At 44.6% G+C, this 26,251-nt stretch overlaps 1 protein-coding gene across 3 annotated transcripts in view; it reads right to left on the reverse strand.

The window, feature by feature from the left end:
* LOC147659521 (uncharacterized) overlaps window positions 1-21,021 on the reverse strand; it is an 83,406-nt gene extending 62,385 nt beyond the window's left edge. For 2 of the 3 annotated variants that reach the window (XR_015307220.1, XM_086951680.1), the window contains exon 1: window positions 20,652-20,806. The gene's annotated coding sequence lies outside the window, so the exon portion shown is untranslated. Of the gene's footprint in view, window positions 1-20,651; window positions 20,807-20,912 lie in introns of those variants that run through there. The other variant, XM_086951681.1, reaches the window with a different exon arrangement.
* Between the last annotated feature and the right edge of the window lie 5,230 nt (window positions 21,022-26,251).

Consider the following 26,251-nt stretch of genomic DNA (forward strand, 5'->3'; position numbering starts at 1 on the left):
AAGTACTTTTTACTCAATAATCATGACCTCAAATTTGTTTTAGTAATAGCAAAGCTAGCCTATGCACATGCTGTTCTTATCAATACTTCTGGTTCAGTATGTAACTTATGAAACAGTTACAGGTATTAAGTATACAGTATGATCAGTTCTTTTCCAATAATTATAGTCATTTGGTGTTCTTATCATTCTTTAATTTGATGGTTTGCCCAGCCAACACATGTTTTGTTGTGGGTGATATCCCATTCGACTTCTTCAGGGCTGTCTAGCAATTAGTAGAGATCGTTCTCGATTCTCCCCACCAGTTCTACTTCCGTCCCGGCTGTCCGATAATCACTCCTTCATCTATTTTGTTTACCCACGCTGTGGTTAAATCTATCAAGTGGCCCTTGTGTGCTCCGTATTTTGCTCCACAGTATCCCATTATTTAATGCCATTCCTCTTGCTAGCCATAGGTGGGTGCCCCCGAACAGGTACCTACGGGAGTACGCTTTAGTCCTCAGCAGCTCCGTGCTTGTCCTGGACGACCCGGGTCTGAGACATTGCCCCCTTACAACTAAAAAGAAGGTCTACCAAACAACATTGTTCAACAATAGTTTAAATACCGATAGATGCAATCTAAGACGAGCTGAACAATCCTGGAGAGGCTCTCGGTCCCCGAACACCTTATGCTCCTGAGAACTAGGAGGAGCACTTACAATAAACATATCAGGACTATGAAAGCAAACTTCTTCAGAAGACAACTAGAACAAGCATTTGCAATGCAATAGGTCTCGCATTAGGAAAGTATGAGCTATTGGTATTGTAAATGACACATTTTTTTAATATGTGTTGGCTTTGAAAATATATAAATTAATAGCATTGTTATTCACAAAGCCAATAGCGTACACTTTCCTAATGCGAGTCCTATTGGCTATGGCAATGCTTGTTGGTAGCATGCAAGGACAGTGCTTTTGTGGTGCTGAGTGATGATGTGGTTGGGCTGAGTGATGTGGTGGTGTATTAGAGTGATGTGGCGGTGTATTAGAGTGATGTGTTGGTGTCCCAGAGTGATGTGGTGGTATCCCAGAGTGATGTGGTGGTGTCCCAGAGTGATGTGGTGGTGTCCCAGAGTGATGTGGTGGTGTCCCAGAGTGATGTGGTGGTGTCCCAGAGTGATGTGGTGGCGTCCCCGAGTGATGTGGTGGTGTCCCTGAGTGATGCCCCTGAGTGATGTGGTGGTGTCCTTGAAGATAGCCAATTTAAAGGAGATTGGTGCCAAATGTCATGGAAGTGCACTAAGGATCTCTTGTTTTTGATCGTTAAGACGGCCAAGAGACTGGCTGATGCACTACTTGTCAAAATCACGGCTTTAGAAACAGCAATTAGAGGTACTCTCACCAAGACCCCTTTCACCACCAAACTAGCAGAAATTAATCAAGAGATTTCCGAGAACCAAGAATTTTTACTCAAACAAAAAATGACCAAACTCAAGAAGGATGTGGCTAAATTTGACAAAGAGAAGGTGTATCCGCATCTTAAGGAAGGATACACAAATAAGAAAAATAGCTACTCCTCGGATGAAAGTTCAGACAACGGCAGCCGGAGGGGCTCTTCCGGTAGTGATTCTAGCGGTGGGTACCCCCCCAACAACAACCGCAATCAACGCCGTCCAAACTGGAACCAAGGTTTCAATCAGGGACAGATGTTTCAGGGACCACCTCAAATGATGCCACCCTGGCAATACCCCTTCTATCCCCAGGGACCACCTCAGTTTTTTCCTATGAACCCTCCTTTTCACGACAGAGGTTGGGGCAGAGGAAGAGGCCGAAAGCGAGGAGGTCAGAAAGGGGTGCAATGGCAGGACCAGCCGACAACATCGACATCAGTAGAGACCAGGAGCACAACCAGAGGGAAGAGAGCCTGATTGTCAACCTTTCTACCAGATCTCTCACCCCAACTGAAACCAAGGTCCTCGAGAAAGGTCTAGGCTTTGTTCCAACTCCTATCCCAGATAGCTTCAACAAAATGTGTGAGGTCAAGCAACTCTTTAGGAAAATACGCTTACGCTTTTTCTTTAACGAAAGACCGGACAGCGACAAAACCGACACAGGGTTGCGTAAACCATCCAGGTTCACGCCAACTGATGGCATGGTTCCACCTGAAGTTCTGGTCTTCGAGAGGGCAGTCCTTAAGACTTTAGAGACTAAACCGAACAAGAGAAGCTTTAACAACCTTACCCATGCTGAAAGACTGGCTGTGAAAACACTTGGTAATGACAATACCATTGTCATAAAACAGGCGGATAAAGGGGGAGCCACAGTGATCCAAAATGCTATTGACTACGACACTGAATGCAAACGACAACTTGCCAACATTACCCACTACAGACCATTAACAACTGATCCCACCCCTAGGTTGACCACCATGATCACTAGTCTGATTATGGAAGGAGAATCTAATGAGTAGATCACTAAAAATGAGGCAGAATTTCTACTCACTACTGATCCAGTCATCCCCTATTTCTACACCCTACCCAAAATTCATAAGGGTACAACTCCTGTCCCAGGTAGGCCCATTGTATCTGGCATCGGCTCACTTTTGGAACCCCTTTCCAAATTTTGTGATGTATTTCTCCAACCAGTGGTGAAGAAAATTCCATCTTTTCTTCAGGATACCAGGGATGTGCTCCGCCTGATTGATTCCATCAAGGGGAGAGAAAGCGTCGACCTCCTCCTAACTTTGGATGTGGAGGCGCTCTATACCAACATTCCCCAACAGGCCACCCTGGAAGCAGTGGAGAACACTCTCCGGAGGGAAGAGTGGACCTCACCGACACCCATCTCCTTCATCATGGCCTGCGCTAGCATAGCTTTAACTGAGAACTTCTTTCAGTATGGGTCCCAATTATTCCATCAGATCCAGGGGACTTCGATGGGTTCTACCTTCGCCCCTAGCCTAGCCTGCATCTACATGACCACATTTGAGGACCAATACATTCGACCAGCACAAAACCCCTTTTGCCAAAATATAGCACTCTGGCGTAGGTATATCGATGATATACTATCCCTCTGGCGAGGGGACCGGAAGAGTTGCGACGCTTTCTGTGCATGGATCAACCATCGAAATCCATTTCTGAGAGTCACAGGCACTATCTCAGATACCACGATACCATTCTTGGACTTAACAATCAGTCTGGACGAGGAAGGATTGAGCACCTCCCTGTTTCGCAAGGAGACAGATAGAAACAGTCTTCTCCTTTACAACAGTCATCACCCCAGGGCCCTCAGGGATAACTTACCCTTTGGTCAGTTTCTAAGGATACGCAGAAACTGTACCACTAGCTCCAACTACAAGAAGGAATCTGTCCTGCTCCAACACAAATTACAGGATAGAGGGTATCCAACCAGATTGATTCATGATTCACGCAAAAGGGCCCTTAACAATCCCAGAGAGGCACTACTGGAGACACACCCGAAAGAACCTGACAACTTGATTACTTGTGTGACTTGTTTCACAAAAAAACTCTGCGTTTATAAAACAAACTGTGAATAAACATTGGGGGTTATTGAACACATGGGACTTAGATATCCCACGCCCCCGCTTTGCCTTCAAGCGTACGTCCAATCTTAAAGATGCCCTCATTTACACACGCCCCAAAAAACAAACTACCGCCAGCCAAAGTACCTTGTGGAGCCTGCCACCTGGGGTTGGCCACTACCAGTGAGGAGGTTGCGTTGTATGTCCACAGACAGTAAAGTGTAAAGAAATTAAACTGTCTGATACATTCACATGGCATTTGAATAAACATACGAATTGCAACAGCCTCAGATGTATTTACATGCTGATTTGCCCATGCGGAAAAAACTACATCGGCATGACAATGAGGCAGGTAAAGTTAAGGATAATGGAGCATAAGGGCAACATCCGATGCTCCAAAACACACACACGCCTCTATGAACACTACACTCTACACGGCCACCAGGCGGATAGCATCAAGTGGCTAGTTCTTGAATCTCACCCATCAATCACACAACAAGCTCTGTTCAGGATTGAACAGCGATGGGTTCATCGCCTCCAATTGGACACTCTGGGTCTTAATGACTCTGTCCCTTGGTCGTCCTTGGCCAGATGAACAAACCCCCCCCCCCCTCCGGGCAAATAAGCACCCTTCCTCCACCTGCCCAGACAAACAACTGTGTAATTACCCCTGCCCCCATTCGCTGTGGGGGTGTATGTTTTCCCATCCCGCTATCTGTGAATATCATATGGTCACCGATTTTACTATGTCTGTCAGCAACAAGCAGTGTTCCCTGGTGTATATATAATAACTTTCTTTATATATATATTTCGTATTTGCACAGAGTACTAAGTTGACACGACCATACTGATATTATTACATTATGCACTGTCCCCCAGTATATTTATGGAGGCATTGGGATTTTACCAACACTCGAAAGACCCCTCTGTAAGATGGCCGCCACGTTTCCACGATCTGATACTAGCAGCTTGACACGGGAACAGCAAACCCCTCAGACGCATGCACAGACATGTCTTGCTTGAGGCCACGCCCACTTGCCGGGTCCCTGACGCGGAGACACGGACTGCTTTTAAACCCGGTTGCACAGGGTAGTCGGCACCAGCTGTTCCGCGCTACCGTAGGAGCGCCATGCGTGTGGGTAGGTTGACAAGCTTTGGCTGCACGCACTAGAGGTAAGGAATGTGTCCGTGTCCTGTGTGCCGGGTCACATTGATACTGCAGGCTCTTGTTGCGTTGTTGTTGGCGGTACTTGACCACGATGTTTTACGGCTCACTCGAGTCAGTTACTTGGCCTCGCTGGCCCTCACTACGATTGGTGGGCTGTGTACGTGACCTCCCATGGGTTGTGTTATTCGGGACTTAATGTACGTTTCACGAACCCTGCTGGCTGCCTCACCTCTTTCCTCCACCCTACGGGGTCGTGAAACAACATGGCCCATGCCTGACTTTTAGTTGTGCATGCCATGTGTGATACACAGAGTTTCCGCGTACCGGCATCGTGGGGCTTCACTGCACGCTAACCGGACGGGACGTACTGGGGGCCGGTCTCAGCTCGCGGTGATCCGGATATCGGGTACTGGTGCTACTACGATCATGCCTAGACACCTGATATCATGGCATCTTTAGATCCATTACCTTTCGAGTGGCCCAATCCCCTTACTTTTATAAATCTGGAACCTGGTGCCTGTGTACATTTCTGTTTTCCCAGGTACCATACCTTACTGTGCTGCCCCACGGGACCAGACTGCGGGGCCCATTAGGGACACCCTTAGGGTAAGAATGAGCCTCCGTCTTCATCCATTTCCTGTTTTTTAATCGTTGTTATGTACTGATTCGTCCACGGGCTTACACTGCTGAGATGCCCGATTTTTAATGTTTCCTTGTGTGTATGAAATTACTTTGGAGAGCGGTGGTGACCGTCTACTTATTGATGAGATAATGCCAGTATAAATGTTTGGCTTATTTACATACATTTCTTCTAGGTCACCTCACTACTGCAGAACCCCTTGGCCTGCCCCCTTACAGACCCAGAGAGGTTGTATTTACCTTTTTTCTTTATTGTTCTTTTATCACTGTGTAGTATTGAGGAATTGCCATTTAGGCAAGAAACATGTCGACCTGATCAGAGGGTTCGAGATAGTCCACTGTGCCCCTAACAGTCTCTATCTCCCCTCCCACCTTTTAATAAAGGGAGTCAGCCACGCGAATAAATGTCCTTGTGAACTGACTTACCTTTTTTATATCACAATCCCCTCATGACTACACCTTCACCTGACCCCTCACACGCACTCAACCATTGGCTGGAACAAAAGAACTCCGACAAAGAGTGCCTATTAGGCACCCGTCAGACATTGCAGCGCCAGTCTGACGAGGAGCGGGAGGCCAATGATGAAGCATGACATCTAACTCGCTGGGTGTGTGAGGCCTCTTAGTTCCAACAAGGGAACTTCTTGTTCCCTATCTTTGCTCTCTCCGTATACAACATACACACTTCTTTTCTATTCTTCGGGGAACTTTGTACTTTCTGCATTCTATGATGTGGTGGTGTCCCCGAGTGATGTAGTGGTGTTCCTGAGTGATGTGCTGGTGTTCCTGAGTGACGTGGTGGTGTCCCCGAGTGATGTAGTGGTGTCCCTGAGTGATGTAGTGGTGTCCCTGAGTGATGTTGTGGTGCCCTGAGTGATGTTGTGGTGCCCTGAGTGGTGTCCCTGAGTGATGTGGTGGTGTCCCTGAGGGATTTAGTGGTGTCTCCGAGTGATGTGGTGGTGTCCCTGAGTGATGTGGTGGTGTCCCTGAGTGATGTGGTGGTGTTCCTGAGTGATGTGGTGGTGTCCCTGAGTGATGTGGTGGTGTTCCTGAGTGATGTGGTGGTGTTCCTGAGTGATGTGGTGGTGTCCCTGAGTGATGTGGTGTGTTCCTGAGTGATGTATTGGTGCCCCTGAGTGATGTATTGGTGTCCCTGAGTGATGTATTGGTGTCCCTGAGTGATGTATTGGTGTCCCTGAGTGATGTATTGGTGTCCCTGAGTGGTGCCCTGGAGAATGTACAAGTATCAAGTGGGAACAAAAGGAGAAAACAGCTTTTGTGAAATGAAACGCCCACGTTTCATTTCCCAATACAGTTGTGTCCTCTCTGAAGGAAGCATAAAGAGGAACCAACACACAGGGGGAGTAGGGGTAAGGAGCAACGCAATAAGAACGAGCAGCCCTCTAGAGAGGGGGGGGTTGTAGAACAGAGAAACAAAGTGTCTTACCACCAGGGCAGGGGGCGCAAAGAGAAGCAAATAGCAAATATGCAGGAAGAAAACATGAAGGCATAAATAAGAACACTGAAGAGCTAACAGCGGAATTGATAAAAATTGTCGCACATGCATTGCAAGGAATCCATTGTAGGAAAGAACAGAAACATCAAACTGCATAAAGTGAGTCAAGATGTGACTGACAAAGTCTCAAGCTATTTGCTGAAAAAGGCTGGTAAAAATAAAAAGTTATTGGATGAAGGGAATGGACTTGAATAACGCTTGTAAACATATCTGGCTGATCATTGCACTGTCAGACTTCGAACACCAAATGCAGCGAAAGGAGATGGGTTAGCATGCCCCTTGTTCACATTATTCATGGAATAAAGTATTATAGTTTTTTGTCAAAATATAGTGAAGCTATATTTATCCCATCATAACTTTGTGAAATGTTTTAATGTGGGCATCACAGAAATGTTTGTGAGGTATAGGAAAAAACCTTGCCAACATCTGTGAAGTGGTTTCCAAACCACCAACCCTTCTGATCACAGTACTACCAACAAGAAAAGCGGACATCAAAGGAAGGGTGGGAGGGAACAAGCATATGTGGTGTGAGCGATAATGAAAGTGAATTGCTGTAAGAGGGGGAGCAGGAAGTGAGGACGAGCGGCCGCTGGCGAAAGCAGTCTGCTGCTTTCAAGTCTGATGCCAGATGCCAGCTTCGCGCTTGAATGCCTCACATGCACTGGCCATAAACCGCATTCCAAAGGTCTTTGGGAGCATTTTCTGGTGCCCCTTCTAAATCTCTCGCATAGCGATCGCTTACGTGATAGCTAGACTCGACCTAAAAAACCAGAAACAAACCCAAAAAACTTTTTGAATTCATCAAAAGCCAATCCAACTATCTTCTGATCCTTTCGCCAACGGTTTCCAGTACACAGCCAAATTGTGATGATGATTTTGCCTTCTTTTTCCTTGAAAAGATGAATAAGATTGAAACTAATCTCCAGACTGCGATGCACCAACAGTCTGTCCCATCCCCTATCAACCCCTCATCCTCTCTTGCCCCACAGCCTCTGCCTCCCACTGGGTCCATCTCCAAAAATAGCACCTTCTGGAGCCAATTCAAACCCTTTGACAAAATATCTATACTCAACTTGCTTACAATACTGAAACCCTCAAACTAATTCAGTGACCCTTTGCCCTCGAGTTTCATCAATGAGATGAGGAGGTCCTTAGTCCCACTCTAGACTAAAATAGTAAATGCTTCCCTACGGCAAGGTATGATCCTGAATTTTCTAAAGGAGGGCCAGATTATGCCCATTCTTCAGAAAAACACTGCTTCTAGATAAATTCCAGTCTGGTTTTCATCATGGTCATATGGCTGAATCAGCCCTTACTCACATAGTGGATGACGCTCTAAAGAGGCTGGATCAGAACAAAGCCTGTTTTCTAATCCTCCTTGACCTCTTCTCAACTTTTGATACGGTCAAACAGGACAACCTCCTGGACTTACTGGAAAGCAGGATGAGTCTATCAGGTTCAGTGTTAAACTGGTTTGCAAAAACAAATAGTATATCCTGAGCTAAAAGTTCATCAGTATCAAAGTCCAATTAATAAATCCAATGAGTCAGAGTATCTTCATTTCATCTTCATTTATTTTCCAATTCTTAAGCAAATCCAGTCTTCACCAAGAGAACATACATTAGCCGCTGCCAACACGTGTTTCGTCTTGGTCTGGTGACCAAAAGACTTTGTCAGGGCATATGTCTAGAAAAGATTATATTCTGGTTATAAAGGGTGTGCCTTCATCTGTCCTCGGCATCCACTCTTATACTTATTTAAAAGAAGTTCCACGTTTCCAAAGTATTCTCCGGGTTACCAATAGTATACGCAATTCATTAGCCGATCCTTAAAAGTCAGGAAGAGAGTATTGTACCCAACAGTAGTCGTGTAAGTAGATTCCAAACGACCCAATATAGCGTTTGGAGTTAACTCGTGTCCTTCGAGTACAGAGAGAGATCACGAAACTTCTGATGCAAACGCCGCCTGCATCAGAAGTTTCGTGATCTCTCTCTGTACTCGGAGGACACGAGTATAACCAGAATATAATCTATTCTAGACATATGCCCTGACGAAGTCTTTTGGTCACCAGACCAAGACGAAACACGTGTTGGCAGCGGCTAATGTATGCTCTCTTGGTGAAGACTGGATTTGCTTAATGATTTGGAAAATAAATGAAGATGAAATGAAGATACTCTGACTCATTGGATTTAATAATTGGACTTTGATACTGATGAACTTTTAGCTCAGGATATACCATTTGTTTTTTCAACTCAACATTTGTGGCTTGCTTTTAGGTCACATTGTTTGGTTCTGGGTGGGTGACCAGGACCTTATCCTTGGAGCTTAACAGATATTGTGTTTTCTTACTAGTATTTCTTCCCAGCGCAACTTACTCTAATTCACCTGTTCTCTTTGTTTCATTAAACTGGTTTGCCTTGTTTCTTCACAACAGAACGCAAAGAAGCCAATCAAACCCTCTCCAATTCTACTACGACCACACTTGGGGTGCCTCCGGGTTCCACACTCTCACCCACAATCTTCAACTTGTTCATGGAGCCTCTAACGAAATGCTCAAATCATTCAACATTCACTATCACATGTATGTGGACAACACCCAACTGTACCTGAAAATCTCCTCCCCAGCAGATATCAGGTCACTCAATTCAACCCTACTCAAAACACAATACTGGCTGACATCCAACCATCTCAAGCTAAACTCCTTCAAAACAGAATTCCTCCTCATCTCTCCACGTAAACAGGCTCAGATTATTGTTGAGTACATGAAACACCTAACGGCTCTCAACTGTATACCACACATCATTGACTCCACAAGATCTCTTGGCAGAAGACCTTGAATATGCAAGATCACATCAGCTCAGCCACCAATGGAGCAAACTTCCAAAGGAGAATCCTAAGAAAGATAAAACCCCTGGATGACTTCATGTCTGCTGTTCACGCGCTAGCCATTTCCAGGTTGGAGTATGGTAGTGCAACCCTCTGTGGTCTACCTAGCTACAAGCCGGTACAGCTCAGGGCTTATTTGAATTTGACTGCAAGGCTTATCACTATATCCAGAAGAAATAACCACATTACACCGGATCTGAAATCCCTAAACTGATCCCACTGCGGCTAGGATACATCTTAAAATTGCTTGCATGACATACAAAGCCTCTTACCTTAACACCTCTTTGTACCTAGCCCAAAAACTGGAACTCTCTGGTGGTGACAGATCTAGGAGTTCCAGCACATTGCTGCTGAAACCAGAAAAATTCAAAAGAAAGAAAACCTATAACTGAGCCTTCTCTTGTATTGCCCCGAGAATCTCGAACTTGCTCAAAGGCATCTTTCAAAAAAGAAGTGAACGCACTACTGATAAAACTCTCTTATCCGAAATGTACCTATTCCGCCCTAGGTAGCATGTGATGATGCTTCCACAACAATCTTGTTTTTCCTCCTTTTACATACTTCCCCGCTTTGACTGGCGCTGCTACATCCTGTTTCGCTCATGATCGAATGATTGTTTTCAACATCCTTATTTATTTTGCTCTTATATGATCATGTATATTCTCTTTGCAGTGTTGCAATATATTGTTCCTCCTGTGTACTCATGTATCTTGCATACTCTTGCTGCTGTTTCTGACCCACTTGTCTCCCTCTCTTTTGTCCTTGATCATTTGTAAAGCACTCCAATACACGCTTGGGTCACGTTTGCGCTATATACAACGATATAAATAAAAACAATGTCCTCAGCACTACCGAGGTGGAGCTGAGGACTTGATCTCCCAATCTTAGCAATAGAGTGAAAGCATTAGCAGTATAGTCCAGAATGTACATTAGCCCCTGAGGACACATCTCAGATAGCACTGTGGAGTTCCCCAAAGGTATAGGATGGCACCATTGCAAAAACAACAAGTGATGGACCGAATGAGGATCAATGTCACACATTCAACCCAGTCAAAAGATCTGGGTCCTAATCCATCGTTTTTTTGCACTCCACACCACCCTGGGTTAGACAATGGCGATATGCAAATCAGCTCTGACCCTGTGCCCCATGGGAACAGTCCAGTCCGAACTACAAAAGCCATGTCCTTCCCAGAACGGAATCAAGCATCCGAGGACCGGACCGGTTTCGAGGTAACACCTCTCATCAGCCCGGCTAGCTTGACTCCAGTGGTGTGGAGTGCCTGGGACCCACGTCTGGGCTTCCCCAGTACACTTATAGCGAGTTTGCAAAAACAACAGGTGATGGACCGAATGAGGATCAATGTCACACATTCAACCCAGTCAAAAGATCTGGGTCCTAATCCATCGTTTTTTTGCACTCCACACCACCCTGGGTTAGACAATGGCGATATGCAAATCAGCTCTGACCCTATGCCACATGGGAACAGTCCAGTCCGAACTACAAAAGCCATGTCCTTCCCAGAACGGAATCAAGCATCCGAGGACCGGACCGGTTTCGAGGTAACACCACTCATCAGCCCGGCTAGCTTGACTCCAGTGGTGTGGAGTGCCTGGGACCCACGTCTGGGCATCCCCAGTACACTTATAGCGAGTTTGCAAGGATGGTACCATGTTAACACAGATTTGGAGAAAACTGCCAAATATTCAACACATCTGACTTACATGAAGATACTGACACAGTGATACCAGAAACTGTGGTAAAGCTATGGTGAAATTGGAAGAACAAGTGGCAAGATGGATAAAAATGCCCCTGTCCATAGCTGACAATTGCAATAATGAAAATGATTATAGTACCACGATTTCTCTACTTGTTCAGCAATACACCAATTGTGCCAACTCAGGCCTTTTTTACATCACTGCACACAATACGTAATGCCTGCATGGGCGGGTAAACAACTCTGTATTGGAAGGGATGTGATGATAGGCCTTACATACAGGTAGGCTTTGGGGAGCCAGATTTGAATCTCTACTATCTGTTTGCCCAAGTGCAATACGTGCACTCTTGGTACTTCCCCCAGACGTACGTGCCGCACCTTGCGGTGGAGGAGGGAGATGTGCACCCACTATCACTTAGATATATCCTACTTCATAAGCGTACTGATGTTCCTCGCACAGAAATAAACACAAACTGCATAACCACGTCGTGGAGAGCTTTGTGGGAAAGGGCGTACAAGAACCCAATATACGCCCAGCACTGCTACTGGGGCACCACCAATATGATCTTGGGAATGAAAGAACAAAATAATTTAGGAATTATAATGCAGAAGCTTTGTCTATTACATTTTGGAGGAAACACAGGAAGATGTTTCAGTTCACACTCCTGATGAAGAGTCACAAAGTTGAGCAAACTGTATTAGAGTGAATGAGATGATACATTTATAGCAATAATATTTTACAGCATTCACAAATTATCAAATAAAATTAAGGAATTTTGAACATTTAAGTAACCAGTGAACAATTAGCTTGCTAAAAGCGAGAATGCTTAGGACCTTGGAAGGAAAGAGCTTCTATCAACAATTGTTGCTGATAAAAGATTTCTGGTTGGGACGGTCACAATTGTATCACTATCTGAAATAAGCTTCAAAGTCAGTGGTGTGCAACTAAGTGACTGTGGACATCTTCTGTAGAATCGCCAACGTTTCTCCAAGAGATCTTGACTACCATGTAGGAGTTCGATATGGCACATCTTTGGCTGGTCTTGTGGTTGCAAAATACTTGAAGATGGCAATAGGGCTCAAAATATCAAACAGAGCCACCACAGACCATAACATTATACCACAATGAACTCTCTATGACGGTGAAAATATGATGACACAGAATCTCAAATGAAATTCATTCACATATTCAGAGATTACTCAGGCTCTAAACTTGCATGTTTTGAGACTTGTTAATGAAAACAGACATTAAATATTTTCTTATTTAGGAACACGTTTTATTGTAAAGGGATATCACTGAGAAAAAGTAGTGCATGAAACTGATGCCAAAGATGACATTTTGTTTTAATATTTATTTTATAATCTTAATTTTCTCACTACAACAGACTGATGTGTAACAAAGATAACCATTGAAATGGAACTTATTGCACAAATTATTCCAACACGTTGAGGAACAAAACCGACCTTTAAGAAATAAAGACCACCTTGATGCTTGAACCCTCACACCTCAGGCCTACAGTTACAGATTTTAGCCACTATACACTTTCCACAGCGATTGGTGAAAATATAGTAATGACATTCAAAGCAAAAATGATATTCAGAAAAATTAGTCAACAGGAAATGCCTTGAGGCAGTGGTGAGGCAACACACCACAAATGAGTAAGGGACAACAATTCATCCTTGAGGCAAAGTCAAAACTTAGAAAGGTAAATAAAATAATACTTAGAGAAAACAAGAAAGCCCAAAAACAACACAATCAGCTGTGCAAATCGTCGGGCCAGAATGTCACTTAGAGTGCAGTTTCTGGCTTACACAGACCCTTTCTTTGTTTCTAGTTTTGCTATAGATTATGAAACATGTTGTTCTATAACATACAATTATTTTCAATTTCTTTACATTCAGCCTTTTGGCTCAGAAGCCTATGCCAGAGCATTATGGTCAATTTAATACAAAAATAAACAAACATAAATCCTAATAAGTATTTGCTCTAGCTCCTCAAAGGAATGGTAACTTAGCTCGTATGAAAGCAGCTAAAAATTCACTTGTTCACAAAATAGAGCAAGAACATTTTAGATGACTCTCTGCAAGGGATCATCTTTCCCTAGTGTGCAGCCACTCTTTGCCCCGAAGAAGCCACAGTGGAAAATTCTAAAACAATAAAATGTGGTGCACGCACTGTCAAGACAGCAACTCACATACAGGTGGAATTCGTGGCATAAATAACCCATTTTGTTTTTTAAACGAAACGAAACTGGGAACTTCTTTACTCAAACTCTTTTCATGATCAGCAGCTACTTTTCCTTTTCCATTCTTTTGGCAGTTTTTTTCTTCCTTGCTTTGTTATTTGGTAAATGTTCTCCCACCCAACTTACTCGCCCCCCCCCCCAACCCCCCGCCTTTCTGACCTTTGAATTCTCCCCTGCTTAATCGCGCTTTAGTTTATGTCCTTCCTCTCTGTCCAATCACCAGGGCCGGACTGGAAACAGAAACCGACCCTGGCACACTTCTCAGCTGACCCCCCCTGGCGTGGGGGGAGTGCAGCTGAGCAGTTTGCGAGGGCCGGTTTCGGACGATTTTTGTTACAGGGTGCCAATACTGCCGACCCCCGGTAACAAAAGCGGCCCCCCAGGGGCCCAAAACTAGCCATACCCTAGCGGCCTACCGGGGAAACGCCCGGTGCCTGCTATGCCTAGTCCGGCCCTGCCAATCACCTATTCTGTTCTTTGTCCCCTTCCTTTCTTAGCCAACTACTCATCTGTCTTTTTCCCACCTCATTGTTTCCTCAGGCAGACACCCCTCCTTTTGTTTTGATTAGTTTATTCTTTGGCCTTTGCAAATTCTGAGCCTTCCATCTTCTGACACCACTACCAACTCGTCACATTAATGAGACTGCCATGGGTCCCCCGATGGCCCGGAGGGACAATGGATTCAGCGTCATGTGTTGTCCTTTATTGTACTCCAGCATCGGCTGCACCTTGGGTCGCTCTCTCACGAGGAGCAGACGCTGAGACTGTGTTGGAATAGGAGCCAGACTAGAGCTGGAATTGCTCGTCCTTATGCCCCGGAGATACCTTTGGGAATGTGTACCGCTCTTCACATGGGGGGAGGGGGGGGGACTGAACCTCGTTGGCTGAGTGGGAGATGATGGGGGTACAGGTAATGGGAGATTTATATAAAGATCGTGCTCTATTGCCCTATCAGAACCTGCAGGATAGGTACGGCCTCCCTCTGGGGGATTTCTTGCTACATTTCTTGTTGTTATGTTACTCAGTTATAATAGCACAGGCTCTCCTTGACTGTTAAAAGGGGGCTGTCCTTTATATGCTAGTGGTGAATTATAGCGGTAGGTGGCTTAAAAGAGATAGCATGGAGACTGTAAGGAACCGAGCAGTGGTAATGATGAAGGGCACGGGGACAAGTGATCAAAGGAACTGTTATTACAATGTATATTGAGTACAATTACTATCGTAATATTTGACAGATATTCTATGAAAATGAATGAAAAATATTTTTTTTAAATATATTCATGAGACTGCCACTGCACTCTAGCTATTTTAGACAGTTCTGCTGCTATTCTTTTAGATCACAACCTCTTCTCAATTTGGTGATTTACATTTTTTTCCCTTAGTAAATCATTTTCTGAGGGGTTAAAAAATGTGCATCTCATTCATAAGTACCCCGAAGAAAGCAGACAAGCTCATTAAGATCCCTTGCACACTATATGCAGAAATGTGTTGGGCTCCGTCATAATTTCCGCAAGGGAGCATCTTTCTTGCTACAGGAAAACCATGGGAATGGAACATAGGCAGGAACTCTGACAACAGTAGAACGTGTTGTTTACAGGACGTGGGGAAGAGGATATGCATGGAGAGATGGCCATGAACAGAAGCCTTGCATACTTTGAAGTGGCTTGTTGTACCTCCTACAGCTTGTGCATTGACCAGGAAGCAGCAGCAAGGGGGCTCCAGTTTTGGAGACAATGTGGCTGGAACTGTTACGATTCAGGCAGAGTACTTTGAGTAGCATGTGCGACCTTTCTAGTAACTGTATTTGTCATTTTCACTGTGGAATATCTGAACAATATCTGAACTGGTGCCTACGCATTCTGACTTCAGTGCAGCAGTGCCTAAGTGGACAAAAATTGGAGGAACATATGAAAGGGTCACTATCATTGCCTAACAATAGCGGTCTCATCTTTTTGATCAATGGAGCACCTCATCCCCAATAGCTAGAGAAAGGAGGAGTCAGATTTACAACCTTGTTCATGCGGTTATATGTTGAATGCCCTAGCTACAAGCTCTGCAGAGACAAATACTACCACAGATGAGTGGTATGGTCCTTGGCTGCACATGTTGCACCGTCTACTAAGGATGGCCTCGGGCAATGCACCATTCTTCCTTTCGAACACGCAAGAGCCTCTGGTCTGCACTTTTGTTGGGAAACAGGTGGGAGGATCCTGAACCAGCACATGGAGGGGGCCTTGTCCAAGAAGGAGGACTTTGGGTTTGGGAGAAGGAGGGTCCTAAAACACCAGTTGCATCTACAGCAGAAGTGATGCTTTTGCTGGAGGATGCACAGAAATATGCAGACCAGGGCAAAGGAGGCATAAGAAAGACAGCCAACATACTTATCCACCTCCAATGATGTGAAAGGTACTTGCCTGCTTGCTGATTAGATGGACTACGTCTGGAAAGTTGCCACAAGTAGAGAGCTGAGGAAGAGACACTAAACTGCCTACTCCAGACAACATTAATAGACAAACAGCAATGAAGGGAACGAAGCAAAGGAGCATCGTCTGCTTGAGCACGACTTTCTGTTTTTAATGGCATATTTTTCTGTGACCCCTTTTAAATGGCACTTATGAAAGCTTAATTTCTATTAGCAAGTGGCATGCAGGCAAGTGACCAACTTCTGCAAAGACATAAGGGATTCAAATAAGCTACTTCCTGTTCAGAGGACTGTATGGTTTGACTGTTTAATGTGGAAGTGGGGTGGCGCAGAGGCCAGGGCAACTGACGCCGGAACTCGGGGGTTTACGGTTCGATCCCCGGTGCCTGCGGCAGATCCGCCCAGCACCATGTGACTCTGGGCAATAGCTTGCTTATTCTTCCCGAGGGCCCCCAGCGCATTGACACCTTCGGGGAATTGTTCGCACTTTACAAATACTGGACATTTACATTTAATAATCAACATATAATCAGAGGCGGCACAGTGGAACATAACCACTTTGCTATAGGATTAAACCACTCAGGAACAACCAATATATAGAAAACAAAAGAGATTGGTTTGGGTGCTAGAGTTTAGGTTGGCAAAATTACCAAAGAAATGCAGCAATCTATCAGTGATACTATTTAATATACCAGAGTACTATAGGCGTCAATCACCGTCATTCCTATTCCAGAGGTAATGATCTTCAAACCGCATCAAATATATCCCATCACCCCTGAGGCTCATTCAAGTGTGTGAGAGGTGGAAAGTAGCTAACAAAGCATGTACAAGATTAACAACAGACGGTAAATCTTTAATTAAACAATTACTGTTAAGTAGGCAATGACACAAAGACATATTGCATGTTTATGAACTGAGAGATGTAGGTACTAATCTCAGCTTTACTACAAGATCATATAATGTGTGATTCTAGACACAACAGGTGATCTGTTCATTGGTGATTGTTAAAATGGGAAGGACGCCATAAAAAATTGTACATTGTGCTTTCTATTAATTTCCAAAATATATGTTCCCGCTACCCTGTTTCCATCAATTGTTGATGCCTGTATTCCAGGGTAACGCTCGCCCAGACATACAAATGCACACAATGCTGTTCAATTATAAAGAGAGTTTAATCAGATGTACAAATGCAGGCCATCAGAGCAATAATATCCTACGTCTGGAATGTGTAATAACTGAGAGGCAGATTTACAAGCCCACTGCGCCACTTTTGCGTCACTTTTACCATCGGAAAAAAGACGCAAAAGTGGCGCAAGGGGCTTGTAAATAAGCCCCTGAATGTTTTGGCCACTGTTACTTATGTCAGAAGTAAGGTAGTTAAATAGGCTAAATGAGATTAAAAAAAATGGCATGGATTTTGGAAAGATGATTTTTATGTGAAATATGAAACAAAAGCACCATAAACAGCTAAATTAAGCCTTCAGTGTCCCTCTAGAGACAGGGTACGGGGCAGCACGATAAATCAGTGTTATGTACACACCAGTTTCCTTTCTTCTTTAACTGTGTGTGATAACTAAAATGTGCAAGTTAATGTCTGTGCTTCAAAAAATAAATACTAGCTTTACAGTTTACATAATGGATCAGTATTGTACTTTAGCATTCATATAGTGCTTTCTAATCCTGTTTTACCTACACAGATAGCACGCTTCACCATGTGAAGTGTGAGGTCAACGCTTCACCATGTGAAGTGTGAGGTCAGAAACATGTTGTCTTTACTTTTAGCCTATGTTGGAAGTGTTTTCATGTTGTGGGTGATGACCACTGAGGTGTGATTATCATGTTATGGTACAATGCATTAGGTGGTGTTATGGATGGTTTGCGGTGCTCTGGCAGATGTAATCCCTGCAGGTCCCTCTATTGTGTTCTTAATTTTTCTTTTACACTCTCAATCTAATTTCTAATGATGGCTGTGGTCCACTCTCAGACCTTATCAATCCTGAGGGAGGTAACAGATGTAGAAAAGGCATGAAAGGAGAAAGATCTGCCCCGACAGACAGCATTACAAATTCTTCATTATAAGATTGCCGTTATGAGCCAACAAGAGATTTGCTTTGATGAACTGTGTTATAATGATCACTTTTAGATCGAGCCTGGGAAGCGCACATGCTGCTTTGCGAGGCATGCTATATTCGAGTGTGGACTTGAAGCTCCGCCCATATTTGTTATTTGCGTGTTTCATTATCCTTCGTAAACACGGCCTTCTGATTAGTTAATAGGCTTGATAATCCCTTCTTAGTACCGCCTTGTCTTCCTTTGTACCTCCCATGAAGGTGGGCCCTTTTACTGCTGTTGTTACACAGCACGTCTGTAAACACTATTTTCTTTAATGAGTTTCTCATACTGCAGACAGACATGCTTTCCTGCAGCATTCAGCGCGCCATGAGCAGCCTGGGACAATGGCGGCTGCTTATTTGAAATGAAATAGGTTTCACATTTACAAGAGTTTGGGCTATTGGCATTGTAAATGACAATGCCTTTTATTTATGTGTTAATTATTAAAACAGATAAATAAAAGGCATTGTCATTTACAATGCCGATAGCTTAAACTCTCCCAAATGCGAGACCTATTGCATTGCAAATGCTTGTTTATCATTGACATTATGCTCATAGTATGGGACTGCTAATTAACCCTGGGCGGAGTTCGCGGAGTGGGGCTTCGCGGAGCTACGCGAAGTGGGCGAGAAACTACGCCCACCTCCGCACTCCGCGTAGCCCCACTCCGCAAAACCACTGGCCGCCAGCCCCGCCACCCGCCTCCCTCCCGCCCTCCCTAAATACTTTAAAATAAAGGAATGCTATAAATTAAAAAGCACTTACCTTGCCGCCGCTGCGTTCCCCGGGGCTCGTTATCTTCCGTCTTCCGTCTTTATCAGTAATGCGCGGGCGGCCGCGCATGCGCATTTTCACGAGAAAATGCGCATGCGCGGCCGCCCGCGCATGCGCATTACTGATAAAGACGGAAGACGGAAGATAACGAGCCCCGGGGAACGCGGCGGCCAGCGGCGGCAAGGTAAGTGCTTTTTAATTTATAGCATTCCTTTATTTTAAAGTATTTAGGGAGGGCGGGAGGGAGGCGGGTGGCGGCCAGCTACGCTCCGTCTGCGGAGCGTGCGTAGTGCCGCCTGGCTCCGCCAGCTCCGCAAAATGCGGAGTGGGCGGCACTACGCACACTCCGTGCACGGAGCGTAGCTGGCCGCCCACCCCTACTGCTAATCTGTTCCCGCCACATCTGCAGGTATTAGAATACCCTGTGCCTCAATCGAATACAATTATGTAACTTTATCCTGTGGATATGGAACTTACTGGATCAATTTCCTAAGTGCATGCCCCTTACCACTAACTACCACCTATGTTTTTTGTGGTTCATACCAGTACTCCCTAAACTCTACAGAAGTCACATAAGTGGCAATAACCTTGGCGGAGGGCTTTAAATGGGCCGGGTCTCACTGGTGCTGAGCACAGGGAGTTTTTTAAAGGAGGCCTCCAAAAGGGTCTCTATCGGGCTCTGTTTTGTGCCCTGGCACATGCGGTCCATTTTTTCCCGGACTGCAGTGACAGCAAGCCACAGCCATGTGCGTGTACTCACACTGCTCACTTCTCACTAGTGGAGAAGTTACGGCATGACGTCATGCCAGGTGAGCATTGTTGGGGAAGGGAAATCCTTTGAAGAGTCATTTTCTCTCTGTATTTCCCTTCTCTTTATGAAACTCAGGAGCAGCAACATTGTCGTGGTGTCACCAGGGCTTTAATGGAAGCTTTTTCAATATTATACACAAGCCATAGTTGCTGCTTATTTGTCTTATTCGACTAAACCACTGACAAAGCCAACAGTCCTGACTTCTTGTAGGTACTTGGGGGCATATTATCAAAAAAAACAGCGTTAAAAATCATCGCTGGTTTCGTGGTAGAAAACTGCAGCTAAAGCGGCGATAATGGGCTTGATACTATGCCCTCGAGAATTCCAATAGAAGTCCATGCCATGGTGTGAACCTGGGCTTCTACTGGAATTCTCCAAGGCATATTATCAAGCCCATTATCGCCGCTTTAGAGGCAGTTTTCTGCCACTAAATCAGCGATAATTTTAATGCAATGACAGAAACAGCAAAAAACAAGTATGGCGGCACACTATGCTAGCACAGATTTTTAAATTACGTGCTTCTAAGCCACGCCCTTAATTATATTGGCCACGCCCCTTTGAGAGACCCTCCAGTTTTTTCATCCCACTTAAAGCCCTGCCCTGGCCTCTATAAAAGGTGTAAGCATGATAGCTCCCAGGTGCGTTGCACAGCGCCCCAACCTTCGGAGATGCAGGTACATGAAGCCCGGGAACCCGAATATTAGTAGTGACAATACTACTTACTTTTCAAACAAACCAGTTAGGAAAAAAAAGTATTGAGAAAAAGAAAAGAAAGGGGGAAAAAACTCCATCTCGTGGTCGAGCCAAAACCAACATCTGAAAACGAGGCTGCAAACAAAAACCTACCGGACTCCAAAACAACGATCCCAGCAATAAAACCCGATACACCGCCAGAAGGGTCAAATGAATGCCACCAAAGTCTCGGTAGGGCCCAAAAACGTGTCGCGAAGCCCGCAGTCACATCCACGCGTGGACGAGAGATAAAACACATAAGATGGTGGTTAGACACACACGGACTATGAATCGGTCTAGACGTCACGAGAGACCAGGAAGTGCGAAGGGCCATTCTAACGACGACAGACGGCTACATACTGTTTGGACTCTCACCTGAAGCACCTATAAGCATGCAAGCGTAAATGTAGCATTATCATAACTCCTCACATCTGGAAACAGTTTACTTGTTTTTCCATCACGAGCGAGAGAACTAGAGACTTGAATCGTGTTCAGCTTGAAATATCGAATCTGCTTCTAACAGAAATCGACTAGACATCTACGTCCTTGTTGGTACTCCCATTTTGCTATTATGTTAATTTTGTATGCGTACATCGGCACCTCGTGTTAACGCAGGAATGGGTTTCATATGACGTTGCGTGTCCACAATTGGGTCTGCCGTTTACCCACAGGGGGCGCGCACGTACATGCCAATAGAATCATGTATGCCAACATGCTAAAATAAGAAAGAGGGAGATTTTTGAGAAAACAATTGGGGGGGGGGGGGGGCTGTGTTTTTGAGAGAGACGCTTGTATTTGAAGCCAAGTGTCCTTATGTTAGCTGACTCCCACCTTAAATTGCATCTACTTATCTACGTCGATATAAATCAGTGTTGTAAATACCTTCCCTTGATTTTTTTTTCTTCAAAATCTCCTACTTTCCAGTTTAGAAATGTTGACATGTATCAATGTTGACATGTATCCGTATCAATGTTGACATGTATCCGAGCCGACAATTAAACAGGGAGAGAGGAGTCAAGCCTGTGCTCGAGCCGAATGCTGAAACTAATTGGCATGTAACCACTTCGCAAAGATTATGAAATATACGATATATATATATATTTTTAATTGCATTTCTTTAACATGCAGAAATGTTTCACCAGTACATCAGTTTATTTCACTGCATTGAGTGGTATTGATTTAAAATGATCGTTTTCAAATGCGAACTTACCAGTAGTAAACTGAGAGGATAGTTATTTATCACTGTACGCTATATGCATGGCCAATGGAATTATGCAAAATTGGAGGACCAGATTATTCTGCAGGGTTGACTAAATTATGCAGCAATAAAAGGCAAATTAGGCAGCATGCTGCAGCACATTTTGTGATATTTCCTAATTATTTTGTAATGTATAAACATGTTAACATTGTCTGGGTAATGGTAAAAGTTTAACCCCATACATATCAATTTAGCTACCAAATACAGCAATTAGTAACTGAAACGTGATCATTCAACATTTTCAAAAGGCAGCAACAAATGTCGCTGTGTGTTTTTGTAACGTCTGATCAATTTAAACTAAAAACATTGTTTTTGTTAAAATCTGCAAATTATGCAGCAGATGATGGATTGTGTTGCAAATATGCCAAATCCATAATTATGTGGAATGCACTACGGTCGCAGAACTGTACAGGGGTCCTGCCTATAAGTGGCCTAGCCTCTTATTCTACATTTAGTACACATTTAGCAACATTTCAGTTTATTAATCAAACAAGATTTTTGTACAGCATGAATGCATAACTTGAGTATTTGAAGGTGCTATCAGTTATGATAATAAAGAAAAAAGAGGTTTTGCGAAACAAAATTATTTGCATAGGATCACATAATTTGGTAAAGAGGGAAGCCAGGATTGACCCTAAGTTTTCTGGTTTAACAATATGCAGTTCAGCCACTAGATGGGTATCTCCTCTCCTTTTCAACATAAAGGTTTATGTTTTGTTTTTAATTCTTAGTGTCGGAGGGTAGAGCGTGGGTGAGGGCAGACACCACCAGGGCCTGACTGGCTGTGGCAAGCACCAGGCATTTCCCCGGTGGGCCCCCAGGGAGGGTGCCGGTTTTGGGCCCCTGGGATGCCGTTTTTGTAACCGAGGGCTGGCAATATCAGCTCCTGGTATCAAAATCGGCCGAAACCAGCCCTAGCAAACATCTTGTTCGCACAACCGCCACACCCGTCCCCCCAAGGGGCCGGCCAAACAGTTTGCCAGGTCCGATTTCAGTTCCCAGTCCGGCCCTGGACGCCACATGAAAGTTAGACTTGTTTTGAGCTTGAGAGTCCTGTTTATGCAGCTGCAGGGCATACATTTGTTTAACCAAATATTTCTCTGAGTAAGTGCTTTATTTCGAGACTGTCTGATTCGGAAACAAAAAAGAGGCAAATCTTGCTCCCTGCTGCTGAGCTGTACAATCTGATAATAATCACTAATGGACATATAAGGTGAAAATAATTAAATTTACACCATGCAGGGCCATAGAACAGATGGTCGGTTCTGAACCGGAAAAATCAATCATAATACGGCCCACTTGTCAGTATTTCTAGGTTAAGGTGAGTAAAAGAAAAACTGGAACAATCTACAAAATGCAGTATTTGTCCCATTAGAAGCAAGAACATATAATAGCAAATACAAGCAAAAATTACTCACAAAGTGTTTTAGATGTGTCAAATCTATTCCTAAATGATTTTTAGGACAGGGACAGGCTTATCATGTTAAACAGGCATTGGCAAAGCACATAGGTCCCTCCTTTACAGTGAAAATTCCAAGCTATTGACCAGCAGCAGCCGGTCCTTATGGGTGGGGGGGCTACGCTCCTACCTTTTTCCAGGCAAGAAGAGTGTCTCTCAGGCTGAACAAAGGTCAGCATGACAGACACTCTTCTTGTTCAGGTCAGGCAAGAAGGAGCTAGACATGCACAGGCTCCCTGCTGCCGGAGCAGAATTTTGCTAGGCTGAAGATTTCACAGCACTCTGGGGGTAATGTAAATTGATACTTGTATAGCGCACTACTCACCCGCAAGGGTCTCAAGGCGCTTGTACGAATACTGCTGTGGAACCCATCCTGGCTTTCCCTGTGAGGGGTCCACTCCTGGGCACCCCCAAGGTGGAGGCCAGGCATCCTTAGCGTTGTGGGGGCCACTGTGGAGATTAAGCAAGCTATTGTCCAGAGTTGCAGAGTGGGACTCCATGATTGGAATAGGCACTGATGCGAGAATTATCAGGTCCGTGGAATTTTGAGCCCAAGACCCGCCGAGGCGGGGAATTGAACCCTGGTCCCGGGCTAGACCTCTGCATCAGGGTCTGCCGCTCTAACCAAGGAGCCACACTTCTCCAGGCCTGGCAAAAGTGTGTCACCTATTGCCTTGGACCTGGACACTTCAGTGTAAAGCCCTGAAATGCCCAAGGGTGAGTGTCAATCAGTGACACCTCGTCACAGAGTGGGGTAGGGTCTGCAGTCTCACTGACCCCATACCACTCTGTTGCATGGTTGGGATTGCTTCTTTCCCTCATTGGCTGTCCTAAGGTCAGCCAATACGGAAAGGCAGTATTTCCAACCCTCCTGGGATCTCAAAGGCTTCCCTCTTGGAGAGCTATAGTTAAGGTAAGTTTAATGTGTTTTTTTATTTTTTTTGTGTGTGTGCATGCATGAATGCATGTGTATTTGTTAGTGAGGATTGTTGTAGGAGAGTAGGATCTGCTTTCATGGTTACCCCCATTTTCTGCCTGGTGTCAGTATGTTTTGACATAGTTTGCTGGCCTCCTGCTAATCAGGAACCCAGCATCTGTGCTCTCTTCCCTAAATTGGCTCTGGTAAGTACTCTGGTACCTTCACAATTTGCTACTGGTGTACCCTTATAAGTCCCTAGTATATGGTACTACGGTCCTTTGGGCATAGGTACACCAGGGGTCTCCCATTGGCTGCAGCATGTATTATGCCACTCATGGGAGTCCACTTAAACTGTGACCTTAGGCCTGCCATTGCAGCCTGTGTGATTTGGTGCTTGCACCCCTCAAAACAGATATACATTTCCTTATATCCGAGGTCACTGCATATAAAACCTATGTCACCCCCAATGGCAGGCTCTTCAGGTCTGACAGCAGGGTGCTTGGTTATAAGTGTGTTGTAAATAAAACAGGAGTAAGGTACCCGTCAACCGTGTTAGGATTGAGGTGTAATAATATAAGAACAACAGTATCCCAACTGGTATTGATTAAAGACAGTTAGTAAAGATATGTAAAAACATTATTATAATATATGTTGTGATTTATATATTGCAGTGCTGCCATAACTGTAAATTATATCTCTGGTTTGCCTTTAAATGCATAAATGATGCTTCTAGCACATGACAAAATTGTATAGAGTCTCCTTGCCTCCTTCCGGATAATGTTTTTACATATCTTTACTAACTGTCTTTAATCAATACCAGTTGGGATACTGTTGTTCTTATATGGTTATAAGTGTGAGTGTGACCCTGCATCAGCAGGACAAACACCTACAAACTCTGGAGTGGATTCTCCAGGCTTTGTAGGTACGGCCAACCATTTTTAGGTATGTAGTGGACATCAGTCAGTACAAGATTTCTAACTATATACTGGCAGCACCGAACTTGGTCATGTTTGGTATCAAACATAATGGGATCATACCCCAACACCGATTGCAGTGCTGGAAGTATAATCCCATGTACTGGGGGGCTCCGTGGGGGACCCCCTGTACTCCTGGTAACAGCCTTTCAGGGACGGCCAGCAAGCTAATGCGCCTGCTGACCACAGACACAATTCTGCCCTCCTGCTGGAGAACGGGAAGGTAGAACATCAGGTTTCCTGTTACAGGGAGGTGTGACCACCTCCCATACAGGACTTAGTTTATTGGGTTTGGGTGCCTTCCAGCACCACCAGACTGCTTTGAAGGGCACATTTGGTGCCCTCCTTACATACAATGGTTTGAGCCAGTTCAGGAACACTTGGTTTGCGCTCTGGTGCGACACTGGACAAAGGACTGGGGAGTATCCTCCTCGCTGTCCAGCCTCTCCTCTTCAAGGGCCCCCTAAGTCATTCCAACCCTTTTCTTAGGGTTCTTAAGGGCTGCCCTGTAGGTGGGTCCTCAGGTTCGTTGTATAACAAAATTCACCTATGAATCCAAGGCACTCTTCGACAGTCTGCACATTTGGACTTCCTTTGACTTTGGAACCAAGACTTCAACAAGGAAGACTCATGCTGCTTCAGGTCTCGCTGTTCTTCAGGTTTTATGCATCATTTGTGTCTGTGCTTTATCCAGGTTCTCCATAAGGCCTCTGCGCATCAAGGACATCTGAAGTAGTCTCCCTTGGAGTAAAGGAGTCATCTGCAGGCACCGCAACAAAGCTGACCGGTCTTCTGCTCCCTTCGTCCTATGGTTCCAGAGGCCCAGCATTGTTTTTATTGCAACTCTGCATGAACATGATCTTATATCATCATCGAAAAGTTTTACACATTTGCCCATGGGGCTGATTCGCAAATAAATTGTGCATTATATTCTTCAAGCAGAGATGATATTTTGAACAAAACAGAACCAAAAACAGGTACATCCCTGCGGCAGCTAGTGACCATCTCATGCACAACTTATTAAAGATCATTGAGAGTAGGCAGTATTGTATTGTATTGTATTGTTATTTATATAGCGCGATTGCTGCCCCAAACGGCGTCCAA

Source organism: Lissotriton vulgaris, unplaced genomic scaffold (genome assembly GCF_964263255.1).
Source record: "Lissotriton vulgaris unplaced genomic scaffold, aLisVul1.2 SCAFFOLD_428, whole genome shotgun sequence".
Classification (NCBI taxonomy): domain Eukaryota; kingdom Metazoa; phylum Chordata; class Amphibia; order Caudata; family Salamandridae; genus Lissotriton; species Lissotriton vulgaris.